Source organism: Dromiciops gliroides, chromosome 6, assembly GCF_019393635.1.
Source record: "Dromiciops gliroides isolate mDroGli1 chromosome 6, mDroGli1.pri, whole genome shotgun sequence".
Lineage (NCBI taxonomy): Eukaryota > Metazoa > Chordata > Mammalia > Microbiotheria > Microbiotheriidae > Dromiciops > Dromiciops gliroides.
In genome coordinates this window covers 172,249,569-172,265,174 of record NC_057866.1, presented here as the reverse complement: position 1 = coordinate 172,265,174, position 15,606 = coordinate 172,249,569, and positions in this window count along the sequence as shown.

The window sequence follows — 15,606 nt, the reverse complement described above, 5'->3', positions numbered from 1 at the left end:
GTCTTCTTCCATGAGGAAGGGAAATTATGCAACCAGAAACTTCAAGGCTGACTGAGAATATGCATGAGTGTAGCCCCTAGTCAGAAGGAATTTTACTAATTCCTAAATTTGGTTTTGTCTGTCCCATTCTGGATTAATGCACTTGGAAGGAGTTCCAGTTTCCTTTTGTCTAACTCAGTACAATAAAACAAAATAACAACAACAACAACAAACCCAGCATACCTCCCAGAGTGTATGGGACCATCTGTTATAGGGCTTATTCATATTGAACCAAACTTCTGGTAGTGATCACTTAGGAAGTCTCATTTCTCATGGTGAGATAAAGACATAGTGGGTGGTGGGAGGTAAGCAACAATAAGCTTGTGAACAATATAAATAAAAAATAGAAGTTTAGAATTAGCATGCATAGTAGACAGAGGAATGGCCTTGAAACCAGGAATTTTCGGGCTAAAGTCTAACTTTGAAACCAACAACCCATTTGTTGTTGTTTAGTCTTTTCAACCAAATCCAGATCTTCATGATACTATTTGGGGTTTTATCAGCAGAGATACTGGGGTTAGTTTGTCATTTCTTCCCAGATCACTGTATAGATGAGGCAGCTAGGGAAACAGGGTTCATGACTTGCCCAGAGTCGCACAACTAACAAGTACTTTGAGGCTAGATTTGAACTCACAGAGAGTCTTCCAGATTTCAGGCCCAGCACTCTATCTACTATGCCAACTAGCTTCCCTTGTGCAAGTCCATTAACCTATCAGCAATTTTAAGTGTTACTAAGTTAATACCATAAATTATAGAGGAGGGCGTCAATGTTCTTTCGCAAATTGAATTTCCTCATCCAGTACTTCCCTATACAGATAAAATCTCAGGTCCAGTCACTATTCCTATTATAATTATAAAGGTAGTTAACAAAAGCTCTGAGTCAATTTCTATTCTTGAAGTTGCATTGTTCTAAGTATAAAATTTTGGAATCTTAGAATCCTGTATGTGTATATGTAGTCTTACACATGCATCCATTCATATGCACACACACACACACCAGAGCAAACTACAGTTACAGTACAAAATGTGAAATGTTAATAAGAATACAATCTTTAATAGTTCATGCTATTGCATTTCTACAGACTTAACTTTTTATCCTGTGAAATGTCTCAACTTGGTGAACTCAATATTATGTGATACTTCTTTTTCTCCAGTAGGTCAATAAAATGAAGCAGCTTTTTGCATTAAGAAAAATTGGCGGGAATCTAAACAGCACTTGATAGTGTGGTATACTAAAGTTTTAAATACAGAGGCTGAATCATTTGGGTTAAAATCCTGTCTTTGACATTTGTTACTTTTATGACTTTGGTTTAAGTCATTTGATATCTTTAGGTCTTAAAGGAAATTCGTTTTCTTCATTTTAAAATGAGCGGACTGTATGAAAGGATTCTGAGATCCTTTCCAAATATATGTCTAGGTACCTATAAAAACTGCAATTTATTTCTTCTTCTTTCTTGCTTTCTTTTTCTTGTTTTTCTCCTCCTCCTCCTCCTCCCTCCTCCTCCTCCTCCTCCTCCCTCCTCCTCCTCCTTCACTTCCCTGCCCCCTCCTTTTTCAGCAGGAGGAGGCATCATTTTCTGTATATGAATCCCTAGCTTACAAGACATTTGCTTTGAATGACTACTGTATACCCATTGATTCAGTAACCTAAACAAGGTGTGACTTGTGATTCTAACTTTAATTTTCTTTTAATATCCAGACAAATCAGGAGTTTCAAAATGAAATAGGTCTTCCGGAATGAAGTCTGGCTATGTTTATTCAGGGTTGATATTCTTTTGGGACATCACTGGAAACATATTTAAGCTGAATAAAATTACTGAAATCCTAGAAAGTGGAGAATGATGAAGCACTGAGATATTCCCCAGACAATTATTTTCAAACTAAAAATATTTAACTCAGAGGAGCCATTGAGAATTATGACTGTCTACATATCTTCTAAGAGCATTTCTAACAATTAGGCTGATTACCACAGTAAATAATTCATTGATGATAGAATTTGATATGGCTGCCAATTAATTATTTTTAATGGTGGTATACTTGGATTCACCTCAACATCTTACCTTGATTCACTCTTAAGTTTTAGTACAAATCCAATTGGCCATATGCTGCTAGGTATGCATAACTGATTCTGGACATTTTGTTGGATTAGAAGATGAGCTCCTCTGTTTATTTTTAATCATATGTGTGTATTACATATATATGATTTTAATAATATCAAATAATATCTATAACACATATAACACACAGTACATATTCTATGTAAGTATATGTAATTATAACTTTAAATACATTCATTTTCAATTTTCAGTTTCATAGCTTTCAATTTGTTTCAATTGCTGGATCAAAAATGATGACATGTCAAGTCTAAATTTCAGAGAAAATATTCTTGGTTATCTATTGAGAACCGATTTTAATTCCTACTAGTATGATGCAGATAAGTATGATGCAATTCAATGTAAGTCTTTCAATATTTCAAGTTATAAGCTACTTCTTTTTTATAATTATTATTTTCTAGTTATATGTCGAGATATGTTCAACATTTGTTTTATAATATTTCTAGTTTTAAATTTTTCTCCATCCCACCCCTCCCTCCCACTTCCAAGAGAATCTGATATAGGTTATATATGTACAATGACATTACACATATTTCTGCATTAGTCATTCTGTGAAAGAAGAATCAGAACAAAAGGGGAAAAACCTCATATAGCAAAAACAGAACGTAGAAATGGTATGTGCAATCAGCATCTAGATTCCACATTTCTTTTTTTTTTTTTTCGGATTTGGAGAGCATTTTCCCTCATGAGTCCTTTGAAAACTATCTTGGACCATTGTGTTGCTGAGAAACAGTCAAGTCTATTACAGTTGAGCAATTTACAATGTTGTTGATACTGTGTTCCATGTTCTCCTGGTTCTATTCATCTCACTTAGCATCAAATTCACGTAAGTCCTCCAGGTTTCTCTGAAATCCACCTGCTCATCATTTCTTCGCATAGATTTTTAAAAATCTTTCTGTTCTAAATGTTTTCCCTCCTTCCCTCCTCAACCCTCCCTATGGAATCAAGCTATTCACTATAAGTCCTACATGTGCAATTATGCCAAGCATCTTCACATTACTCCAGTTGTTGAAAGAAAATAGATAACTTTAGCAAGAGGAACTAACAAATAAATTTATACTTCAAACTGTATTCACATACCATCAGTTCTTTCTCTTATGATGGTTTGTATTTTTCATATGTCCTTCTGACCGCCCTCTGCTCATCATTTCTTTCACAGTTACTATTGCTAGCTGTATTACCCTTCATCCTATTCCCTCCCCTTGATATTTACTCTTTTGTCTTATTTTACCCTACCCCTCCTCAAGTGTTTTAGCTTTTTACTGCCCCCCTCCCCCTAATCTGCCCTCCCTTCCTTCACCTCCCCCCCCCCTTTTCAAACCCCTTCCCTTCCCACTTTCCCTAAGGGCAAATATATTACTATACCACTTGAGTGTTTGTTATTCCTGTTTGAGCCAATTCTGATGAAAGTGCAGCTCACTCACTCCCAGCTCCTTCCCCATTTTTCCCCTTCACTCCAAAAGCTTTTTCTTGTTTCTTTTCTTGTAGTTACTTTCTACTCTTCTACCTCTCCCTCTCCCTTTCTGCAGTGCATTCCTCTTATCCCTTAAACTTATTTTGAGATGTCATCATAGGTCACAGCGGACAAGCACCAGCCTGTGACCCAGGAGGCCCTAAGGCCAAATCTAACCCTCAGACATAAGCCACCACACCCTGCCTTCCCTACAAAAAAACGGAGTTTTGCATCAGTGACAAGTCTACGAACAATGCATTAGTGTTCCAAATTTCACAGCTTCTCCAACATGTATTATTTTCCTTTTTTTGTCATTTTAGCACAATCTGATAGGTGTCAGGTGGTACCTCAGAGTTGTTTTAATTTGCATCTCTCTAATCCATAGTGATTTAGAGCATTTTTTCATATGGCAACAGGTAGCTTTGATTTCTTCATCTGAAAACTGCCTGTTTATATACTTTGATCATTTCTCAATTGGGGAATGACTTGGCTTCTTATAAATTTGATTTAGTTCCTGGTACATTTTAGAAATGAGGCTTTTATCAGAAGTACTGGCCATAAATTGTTTCTCAGCTTTTTACCTCCCCTTCTAATTTTGGACGCATTGCTTCAGTTTGTACAAAACTTTTTAATTTAATGCAATCAAAATCATCCATTTTGCATTTCATAATATTCTCTCTCCCTTTTTTTGGTCATAAACTGTTCTCCTTTCCAAAGATCTGAAAGGTAGACTATTTCTTCTTCTCCTAATTTACCTATGGTATCACCCTTATGTCTAAAATCATGTACCCATTTTGACCTCATTTTAGTATAAGGTGTAAGATGTTGGTCTATGCCTAATTTCTGCCATACTATCTTCCAGTCCAATAACTAATTTTCAAGAGTATATGATAGACTAGGGCAGCTAGCTGGCACAGTGGATAAAACACCGGCCCCTGGATTCAGGAGGACCTGAGGTCAAATCTGGCCTCCGACACTTGACACTTACTCGCTGTGTGACCCCTGGGCAAGTCACTTAACCCTTGTTGCCCTGCCCCCCAAAAGAATATATGATAGCCAAATCAATTTTGGCAATGGACCCTATATACAAAGGAGTCTGATGAGAATTACCCCATCATTGGCTTCCTGATGATGATTGTACCTCCTGGGCTTCACTGAGTAATTCAAGGAATCATAGAATGTCACCATTGAAATACACATTAGAAATAATTTGGTCCAATCTCTTCTCTTACAGATAAGAAAATTGAAAAATAAACAAATGATTTGGCTGAACAAAGAACAAAGTCTGGAACTAGATTTTTTTTTGGTGAGGCAGTTGGAGTTAAGTGACTTGCCCAGGCTCACACAGCTAGTAAGTGTTAAATGTCTGAGGCTGGTTTGACTCAGGTCCTCCTGCATCCAGGGATGGTGCTCTATCCATGTACCCCTATCTGCCCCCAGAACCTAGATTTAAATACAAGTTTCTAGACATTAAAATCCCCATGCCTTTCCTGATACTTCCCACCCCAATCCTCTTCAACAGTTATGTTCTGTGCTGTTGGAAGACAATACATTTATCAATCGAAAAATCAACGGGCTTACTACTTAGCAAATGATAATTTAACATAAGGATTACTAGAGATAGGGGGGACCATTAAAAAGTCAAAATGGTTTGGTTGAGGGTTTACGGAGGGCTTGAACCTAGGATGAAGAAGGGGAGGAGATAGTTGCAAAAGATATAGTAGCGATAGGAATGACAAAGCTTATATGCTTCATTTGTGCCTTCTGAATAACCCAGATGATCAGATCCTGGTTGTTGGGAAACTACTACAAAGTTCTTGAGCTTCATTTATGGTCAATTTTTATTGGCATTCTCTTCACAGTCTTTCTTATAGAATTAGGTATCCATATCTCTAAAACCTTTAAGTAGGTGACTGAGTAAGGGATGAGAAAGATGAACTCCTCTGAGGATATTATTAACTGTGCACTTCCTTGTTTTTCTTACTCCTTTGGTAAGATTTCTGCTTATCAACTACAAAGAACAATATCTACTCAGAAAAATTTTGACTGGTTTATCAATTTATGTGGAATGTAGTCTCCAATGGCTTTGGTATTGGACCATTGTGTATACCAAATTGATTCATCCAAAGGCACCACTGGAGGGCTTCATTATGAACTCCCAAAATAAGGTATACTGAACTCCCATACTCTACAGTGCCCAAACTGGGCTATTGATGTAAGTAGCACTGATCTTCAGTATAAGTGGCATTTCCCTCACTGGGGTTGTTAGTCAGTTTTTGAAATATAAATTTTTGAACAATGACTGATAGTGCTACTAAAATGTCCTTTTCAATAACCCACTCACATTTTAATAATGGCACAAATTCTGAGGTGGAATAGTTGATAGGGTGGGGCAACAGGAATGGAACTCACAGATTTTTCCCTTGGCATTGTAAAAAGAGAATTAGAAGGATAAGAATACATTAGAATAAAGGTATGTCTGGATATGATTACTAGTAATTTGACCTAAAATTATTTTCAAAATTATGTGTACTTTTGTATATTGCATTATGGCCTATATACTGCAACCTGTGTCACCAAAATATTGGCTCTAATTCTTTTTTAAGCATGCCTCTCTGCAACCAGGCCTGTTTATGCATATGGCCCATAAAGTGTATACCATCAAAATACCATGCTGGTAAAAATGCTAAAAATAGAAATTCCAGTCTTTCTCTTCTAATTGTTCATGTTCGAGTTCACACACCACCCCTCAGTGTCAATTCCCCTCCTTACCTTCTAGAACACCATGTATTCTTACTACGTGTTTGTTTTTGCAGGGCAATGAGGGTTAAGTAACTTGCCCAAGGTCACACAGCTAGTAAGTGTCAAATGTCTGAGGCTGGATTTGAACTCAAGTGCTCCTTAATCCAGGGCCGGTGCTTTATTCACTGTGCCACCTAGTTGCCCTCTGCTTACTAAGTGTTATGGCCAGTCTGTTAAGTTTTCCTTTGGCATAGTCAGAGGGATGGAGAAAATATGCTAAGAGGGTGGAAGAAAAGACTCTCATCATCTGTTCTGTGCAAAGGGAATGTGTATTCCCCAAACCAAAGAAGAAAATTATGCTTTCAGTGACCACGAATGTAAATTTTAAAGCAACAAGACTTAAAGGACTTCCTTATGATTTACTTATGTATGTTCTGGTTTTGTTTTTTCAGGATTAAAGAGCCATGTTTAAATAATCAAAAAGACAACAAATTATACAGTTGGAACAGAACTCAAAAATTCTAAGAAGTGCTCATTCATGGACACAACCCTGTGACGTTTATGAGCAATGTTTCTGTTTTCATTTTTTTTGGTGAACAAATCCCCTTGAGCCCTTAATCAACGAGTATCATCTGTAAATTAAAAAAATAGATTCATACATTTAAATCTAATACCATTACCCTCACTCCATCTTCACCCACATGACAAGTCCCTTGATGAACATTTGGCAACCTGAAACTGTGCCAAACATCATGTTGACATCAGAACGGCTTTGGATTTTCCTTCCCCAATAATCCATGGAAGCTGTCCAAAAAATGGCAAATGATCGAACTTCTGCATTTGATTCTGAAATTTTGATTCATTTTTTCTCTGACTATAAAGTTCAGCATCAATTTATATGGGCCTGCGGCTAAAGAATATCTTGCTTCAAATGGGATGTTGTCATAATGTAAAAAGAAATGTTCAAAGTCAACCTAGTCCTATATAGAACAGTTAAAAGAATATTGCATGGCAATCATTGTAAAGAATCACAAGATCAAAGTTTTAGACTTGATTGACCAGTCTTATGTCTAAGCCAATGCCCAAAGGATTATCCCACTATTACCATACCTGCACCAAGTGTTTATCTGGCCTTTTCTTTTGAAGTTCTCCAAAAGTCAGATTGTTACCTATTTTCTCCCTTGTCTTTGCTCCATTTCTGACACTGTGTTTGTTATGCTCTTGGAAAAGACCTATTTTTCCAAAAGACAAGTATTAAAGAGGAGACCCAAACTCTCTTATTCCCCTGAGGTTATAAATGACTGCTCTGTGTGCATTATTATCAGCCATTTTCTGTTCTGGAATGTCTGGATTTCTGAAATGCCACTGTGGTACCTTCATACTGCTTTTCACATTATTTCTTTTACTAGGTTACAACTCTTATCTTGAAGACATATTGCATTGTTCTCATTGCTCATCATCAAGGAGGAGACTTTGACCTATGTCACTAGAAAACTACAGAACCAGGGGCACAAATAGTTTTCATTTAAACCAGAATGAGCCAATTTTTCTACCTCTGTATTGGTTATTGTATGCTCATAAAAACATTAAATGAAATCTCTCCAGTGTGTAGTTGGCAGCCAAATGCCACTGGCTGAATAGTCGAAAACTGAGTGATATTTCTCTGTTGACCTAATATAGTTTTGGTTCAATGATAAACGCAGACAAGGATGCAGCCACCCAGCACACCTACAATGGTAAAATAAGGCAGTATATCTTTCAATATTTATTAGAAAACCTGATGTTCATATTTTCTACAACCATTTATTATTCATGCAATTGAAATTTTCCATCAAATAAAAACATAATAATGGGATCATTTTACTCCTTTTATTCCGGAACTGAGATGTTCTGTCAGTTGCAGATACAAAGATCCCCCTTCCATTTTTAATCAAACCTATATAGGACAATCAATTATTTCTACCAGAAACCATCTTCACATGAATCTGATGTAAAACACAAGGATTTTCCTGTATGCTTGGGTGTGTTTAACATAGAATATAGTAGGCACAGAGCAAGATATTCCTATGCATTGAAGAAGAAGTCACAGAGTTTTATTATAGATCCTTGACTAAGTCTGCTTTTTGTCTCCTTTCCTAAGTCTTCATTCCATGAGGGAACTGGGGAAAATGAGAACAGACCAAACAAATTTCATCTCAAAAATGAAAATTGAATCACCAGAATTGTAAAATTGAATGTCATTTCAATGACCATCTAATCCAACCCCTACTTAAAAGGAAATCCCTGTTACAACTTACAAATGCACATGTCAGCCACAGGTGCACAGACTTCAATTTCCATTCCATTTCTACTGAAACACCAGCATTTGACGGCTTCTTCTTGAATTTAAAAATATAAAAGATGCAAATGAAGCAAAAAAACAACTGAGAAGGCAGAGAAATATCAAAGCTTCATTCCTTGATGTCAGAATAGCTGGATGGATTTCATTTAATTATTTTATGGATTCAATATTTTTAACTGAATTTGGTCATGTGGAGTGTACAGATATAAAATTTCAACATATGAACAAGGATATGTGAATGCTTTTTAATGCAATTGATAGAAATTTGTCTAGACAAATGTAGAGAAAAATTTGGTAAGGTTTAGTTAGTCACCTAGACTCAATTCAAAGCTAATTCAAGTGAATTTCCAGTGTCAAAAGAAATTGGGATGGTAAACTCATTGAAATTATTGATTTGACCTCTTACTCAGTAGGATTTCTAAAATGTGATCTTGAAGCCTGCAACAGAGAAAAGAATGATTGAGGCCTTTGATGTACAATGGTATCTCCAGACTTCCCACATCATGGAAAAAACAAAACTCATACGTGTGTGCAATAAAACACTTAGAAGAGAGTATTTATTATTGTGACAGATCTAGAAAAACATTAATATTGGCATATTTGAGCCATGGCTCACAGGAAAGCACACGCCCATCTGGAGAACAGGATGATACACCAGAAGTGCCAAGGGAAAAGTTGAAAGGAAACACAGAGAATATGAAATATTTGGGTCCTATTCAAGAATGTATGAGCAGTATACAGAGAATCAATCATGAGAAAATACGAGATTGTACAAACAGGTATCAATCTTGTCTCCTCCTAAAAGGTCAACCAATGATGCACAAAGTGTCAAGTTAGAATTATGAACATTTTAAGATGAGTACAAAAATTCATGATTCTTGAACAAAATCCTTATTTAATTTAATCCCTCTGCCTTCTAACATTTTGCACTTTATATTACATATCTGGATTGTCCTTCAATGATGAGTGATGTCACCATGCTTTGGTAGCTTTTGCATTGGTCCAATTGATCTTTTCATGAAGACTTAATTATTTGATCAATCTGTGATCTCATCAGTGGGTACCCCACTAACAATGCAAGTTCAAAACATTCCTGTCTGCTCAGTACTTACTGACTCTGTTCACATCCTCCTAAAACTTGTAACAGTAAATTCACCTTAACTGCTGAAAATAGAATTTATAAACATGAATAAGGGTAAAGGATCATGACCATATCAAAATATTCAAATAGGTCTGTGTATGCATATGTATGTTTACATATGACTATTTCACCAAAAGGTAAAGTAAATACTGGTGCTGGCTCATGATTCTTACCCCCAGAGGAAAAGATCATTATTTTGGGGTTCTCGCCCTACTTTCTATTCCAATATTCTAGTCTTTGAATGCCTTAATATAGCAAAAAATGCTCAGCGAAATCCTGGTCAGCACAGATTTTTTTTTTTCCCTATCTCCTTTTATACCTCTGAAAAGGAAGCGTACGCACTAAATGGATTTCAAATGAATGTTAAATTGTATCTATAGCCATTTTTAAAATTATTCAAGCCCATTTTATAGTTCAATGACAGTGATATTAAACCTTTGATATCTCCACTTGCCCATCTATTTTGCTAACCTTCTTTCAATCTGCTTCTCCTTTTAATATTTATTTCTAGCTGGCTATATTTGTTTTCAGCTAGCTATTTGCCCCTCATGAGAAATTTACACCCATGATACGTGAGTGCTTTGATTATTATTTTTATTTCTGGCACCTTTATTATCCCTACAATAAAGGAAACCATTGATTCTAGATCCTGGGTTTAAAGCCAGGTCAGAAAGCTTAGACTTTATTTCTCTAAGACAACTCGTTGGAAAGTGAAAATTTCATTCCATCAGCCAGACGCCAAACAAACGATTCAAATGATTTCTTCTACTAAATGGAACTCAACCAAACTATTTGACTTGGCATGATATTACAAAATTTCTATTTGTTGCCAACACTTTAGTGGTGTAATAGAGAATATAATAAAAAGAACATTGGATAGAATCAAGAACCCCAAGTTCACGTCTTTACTCTGACACTAATTTACTGTGTCAACATTATCATCACACCACCATCATCAATGCAATCCATCTTTACATACGTTTCTGGAATTGTAAAATATCAAGGAATTAGAGAGTATACAAACAACAAAAAAGATACTTTAAAATAGCAATAAAATACAGACTCAACCCCAGGATATTCATTGAAAAAATGATTTTCTCATCAGAAAATATTAAAAGAACTTATAAATATTTTCAGATTTCATTATATAGAGGTTAAAAACAAGACAAAAATCCCTGAATCTAACAAATACCACTTTACAGAGCTACAATAAAGACTCACAAAAGAGGGGCAGCTAGGTGGTGCAATGGATAAACACCAGCCCTGGATTCAGGAGGACCTGAATTCAAATCCAGTCTCAGATATTTGACACTTGCTGCTAGCTGTATGACCCTGGGCAAGTCACTTAATCCTCATTGCCCTGCCCCCCCAAAAAAAGACTCAAAAAAGGTACAAATCATTCATCTTATCAAATTTAATCAGTATGGACTACCTTTGGATGGAGCTTATAAAATGGTTGAAATTCCAGAATGGAACCAATCCATATTTGCCATGATCAATAGTAACAGGAATTTTCAAAGAATATGTAGATTAAAAACGCTTCAAGAAAAATGCCTGTTAAGGAGAGGGCTTGTTATAAACAAAGAGGCATTTATGATTGTCACCACACGACCCCCATTGCCAGTAAAAATTATAGAATAATCTTCCTTAAGAAGCCTAGTTCTTGTGATCTATGCAGCTTTTGCATGTTAATCGTAGAAATCATAACATATCATTTCACATTTAAAATTAAGCATCAACGAAATCCCTAGAATCATAAGATCAAGTGGCTAGACTTGTACATCAGAAACTCTCTATTCTTAGTAATAAACAGTCAACAAACTCAAATCCACCAAAATACAGCATCATAATCTATTAAAAATCAACAACTTTGTCAGAATAAGACTGAGTGACCAAAACTGTTCTGCCCAGTCAGCTAAACAAAATATTGACATCTACCAAATTATAAACAATACTTTTAATAGATGTTACCAAAGCAATACTCCTCACTTCAAACTACATAAACTGAAGAGTTTTCATAATATAAGGTACTTGTGGAGAGAGAAAACAAAAGACAGATGCTTCAGTGAAGAGAGTGCTGGGCCTAGACTCAGGAAAGACAAGTTCCAAATCTGACTCATTTATTTGCTGTGTAAACATAGGGCACATTACTTAACCTATGTTTTGTCCTTAATGCACTAGAGAAGGAAATTGCAAACCACTGCATTTTTTTTTTTTGCTAAGCAAAGTTCTTTGCCCATGGCCAACAGGGTCACAAATAATCAACATGGCAATGACTTAACAATAACAGCAAAAAATTCAAGACCTTTTGAGAAAAGAATGAGGTATGTATCAAAAAATCTTGTCAACTATTGGAATATTCTGAAGATGGAAGAGATCCCAGTGCTTATATTAAATTTCTCAAAGCAATAATTTTACTTACCTAAGCATCAGTCTAACAATAATTGATATAAACTAATATGAAACCTAAAATAGCAATAATTAGATAATGACTTGTTCACTGACACTTTCTCTCTGAACACCAGTGAATATTAGATGAATAAATAATTTGAGTATAATAATAATATGAAAGATTTATTCTTTTCTATCATCCAACCAAATAATCTATGGTGGAAGTAGGGCAAAGGTGAAGAATACTAGTCAGAATAATGGAGTTGAAGACCACGAAACCATCACAGTACCTGTGAAAGCCTAACCAAAACCCCGCAATCCTAGTGAACAAAACTGATAACAACATTGATTGGGTGTGCATTCTTTTTGTTTTTTCTTTTTCTTTTTTTTTTTTTTGCGGGGCAATGGAGGGTTAAGTGACTTGCCCAGGGTCCACACAGCTAGTAAGTGTCAAGTGTCTGAGGCCGGATTTGAACTCAGGAACTCCTGAATCCAGGGCTGGTGCCTTTATCCACTGTGCCACCTAGCTGCTCCCGGGTGTGCATCTTGCAAGTCTGATGTAACTATTCTAAAATCAAAGGAATGAATTGGCTAGCAAATAGTTACAGATTGGCTCTATGCAAAATTATCTTGACTGTCAATTTTCCACGGTGATTAGTGAAGCTAATAGGGTTCCTTTGTATTCTGATACTATAAAAAAGGACAAATTATACCACTTGTAAGTAATTATACAGTGTGCAAATTTTTTTTGTTTTATTATTTTGCGGGCAATGAGGGTTAAATGGCTTGTCCAGGGTCAACCAGCTAGTAAGTGTCAAGTGTCTGATGCTGGATTTGAACTCACGTCCTCCTGAATCCAGGGGCAGTGCTTTATCCACCTGTGCCACCTAGCTGCCCCCATATAGTATGCAATTTAAAATACCAACACCAGTGCAGATGATGGTGAACAGTAACGAAAACTCATGGCACCTATGCCTGAAATGTAATTAAGACATGACTATTGGGCAGCTAGGGTGGTGCCAGTGCATAGAGCACCAGCCCTGGAGTTAGGAGGACCTGAGTTCAAATCCTGAGTTCAGACACTAAACACTTACTAGATGTGTGACCCTGGGCAAGTCACTTAATCCCAATTGCCTCACACACACATACACACAGAAAAAAACATGAACTTTATTTTGCAACAGGTCTATGTCATAATAAAATTGAGACTAGATCTTAACAATTATAGGCAATTACTTCACATTGTATTTTTTAAGTGGCACCTTCAAATTACATCACATACAAATATATTGCTGACCAGTGAAATTATAAAAATTACATAATCCCTAATCATAGATTAATTCAGAAAAAAAATTTTCATTGTTAATAAAATTGAAAAAGGGACAAACTAAAGAACCAAAGGTTAATAAATATCTTCACTTAAAATAATCTTCAGAAATTCTACCTAAAAATGATGGCAAATACGTCACCATAAATGATTTTAAAAAGGATATGCACATACGTAGATTTGAATTCTTTAAAAGCCCTTTTCAGTTTTCCATTTGATAAAATTTTTACAAACGCAATATAACTATACCAAAATAATGTAATTCATAAAAGCTGATATTTGCTATATCTATTATGAATGGGGGGGGGCAACTAGGTGGCACAGTGTATAAAGTACCGGCCCTGGATTCAGAAGGACCTGACTTCAAATCTGACCTCAGACACTTGATACTTACTAGCTGTATGACCATGGGCAAGTCACTTATCACTCATTGCCCCACCCAAAAAAAGAAAAAGAGAGAGAGAGATAAAGAAAGAAAGAAAGACAGAAAGAAAGATGGAAAGAAAGGTGGAAAGAAAGGCAGAAAGAAACAAAGAGAGGAAGAAAGAAAGAAGATAGAAGGAAAGTGATGTTTAAAATCTAAATGTGATGTCTAAAAATCTAATATGTGGTCACCTTAAATTAGAAGCTTTAGCACCAGTCTTTGGGCATTAAGCATTTATTAAAGCATACCAGGTATTCACATGTAGTTCAGAAAGTTAAGAAAAGGCCTATCTAGCCTAGAGTTCCAGCCTGGTCTGGTTCTTCCTCAAGTCTTTGACCACAAGCCTGCTTCAACCATGAACTCTTTTCAAACTGAGTGTGGAAGCTTTTTATAAGTCTGCAACAGAGGCAGTCCTTACATACTGCTTCAATCTGATTGGCAGGTATCATCCAAATCCATTGATTCACTGGACTTGAAGGTGGTCTCTAGTTGAGTTCAAAGTCCTTAGCTTCTGGAACAATACCTCCTTAAGGGCCAGCCAGGTGTGGTTACAATCTAAGTAACTTGAAGCAGGCTAATTAGCAAAGTCAATTACTCTCACTTAAGTCAATCAATTTAGACTAATCTCCATGTGAACCTTTGAGTATCTTCCAAATCCCATTATTTTCTCAGAAAAGAAAGAAAGAAAGAAAGAAAGAAAGAAAGAAAGAAAGAAAGAAAGAAAGAAAGAAAGAAAGAAAGAAAGAAAGAAAGGAAGAAAGAAAGGAAGAAAGAAAGAAATGAATGAATGCATTCTTGCACACTATATGACAGAATGTACAAAACTATAAAAATACAAAGCAATTTAAGAAATTAAATATAATAGTGTATGGAGTGGCTGTTGATATAAAAAAATCATTGGAGGAAAGGTAAACTTGAAGGACAGTTGTCAAACAACAAATTTAAGAGAGCTAGATTGGTGAACACACAAACAAATACACACACACGCACATAAACATCAAAAAATATATCAATAACTAGGTGTCCACAATAATAAATTTGAACCCCATGTTACCCCAAATAAAGCAAAAAGAAAACTAGCTAGACATATATTCCCACAGAGGTCAAGGGCAGAAACAAATTCCATGTAGAACAGAACTTCTTATGTTAGATAACAACTAGAAACAAAGTGTATCCCTATTGATCAGAGAATGGCTTGAACATGGAACATGAGCATGATGTAACACTATCTTGCCAATGTTAAGGGGTAAAATTCTAGCTAGTCTGTCTAAAATAGCCAATGAGTGGTCGCCAATAAATTATAAGCTTTAGCAAGAGTTAGACTTTTAAGCATTTATTAAGGAGAATAAGAATTTGGTAAAGAGAGAGAGAAAGGCCTATATTCCTATCTATTAAAGGGAGAGCACATTTCTAGCTCCGCTCTCCACCAGAGTCCAGAGGAAAGAGCCCGAGACTGAGCGCCAGTCTCTTCCTTCCTCCTCCCACTAGCCCGCGTCACTTCCTGACTCCTGGTCTTGCCCTCAAAGACCTTCCCTTCATGGGCAGAACTCCTCTACAGTAAGTATCCAGCAGGTGGCGTCATTCCAATCGTTACAGTCCCCCCTGTTGTTCCTCAAGAAACAAAATGTTTCCTT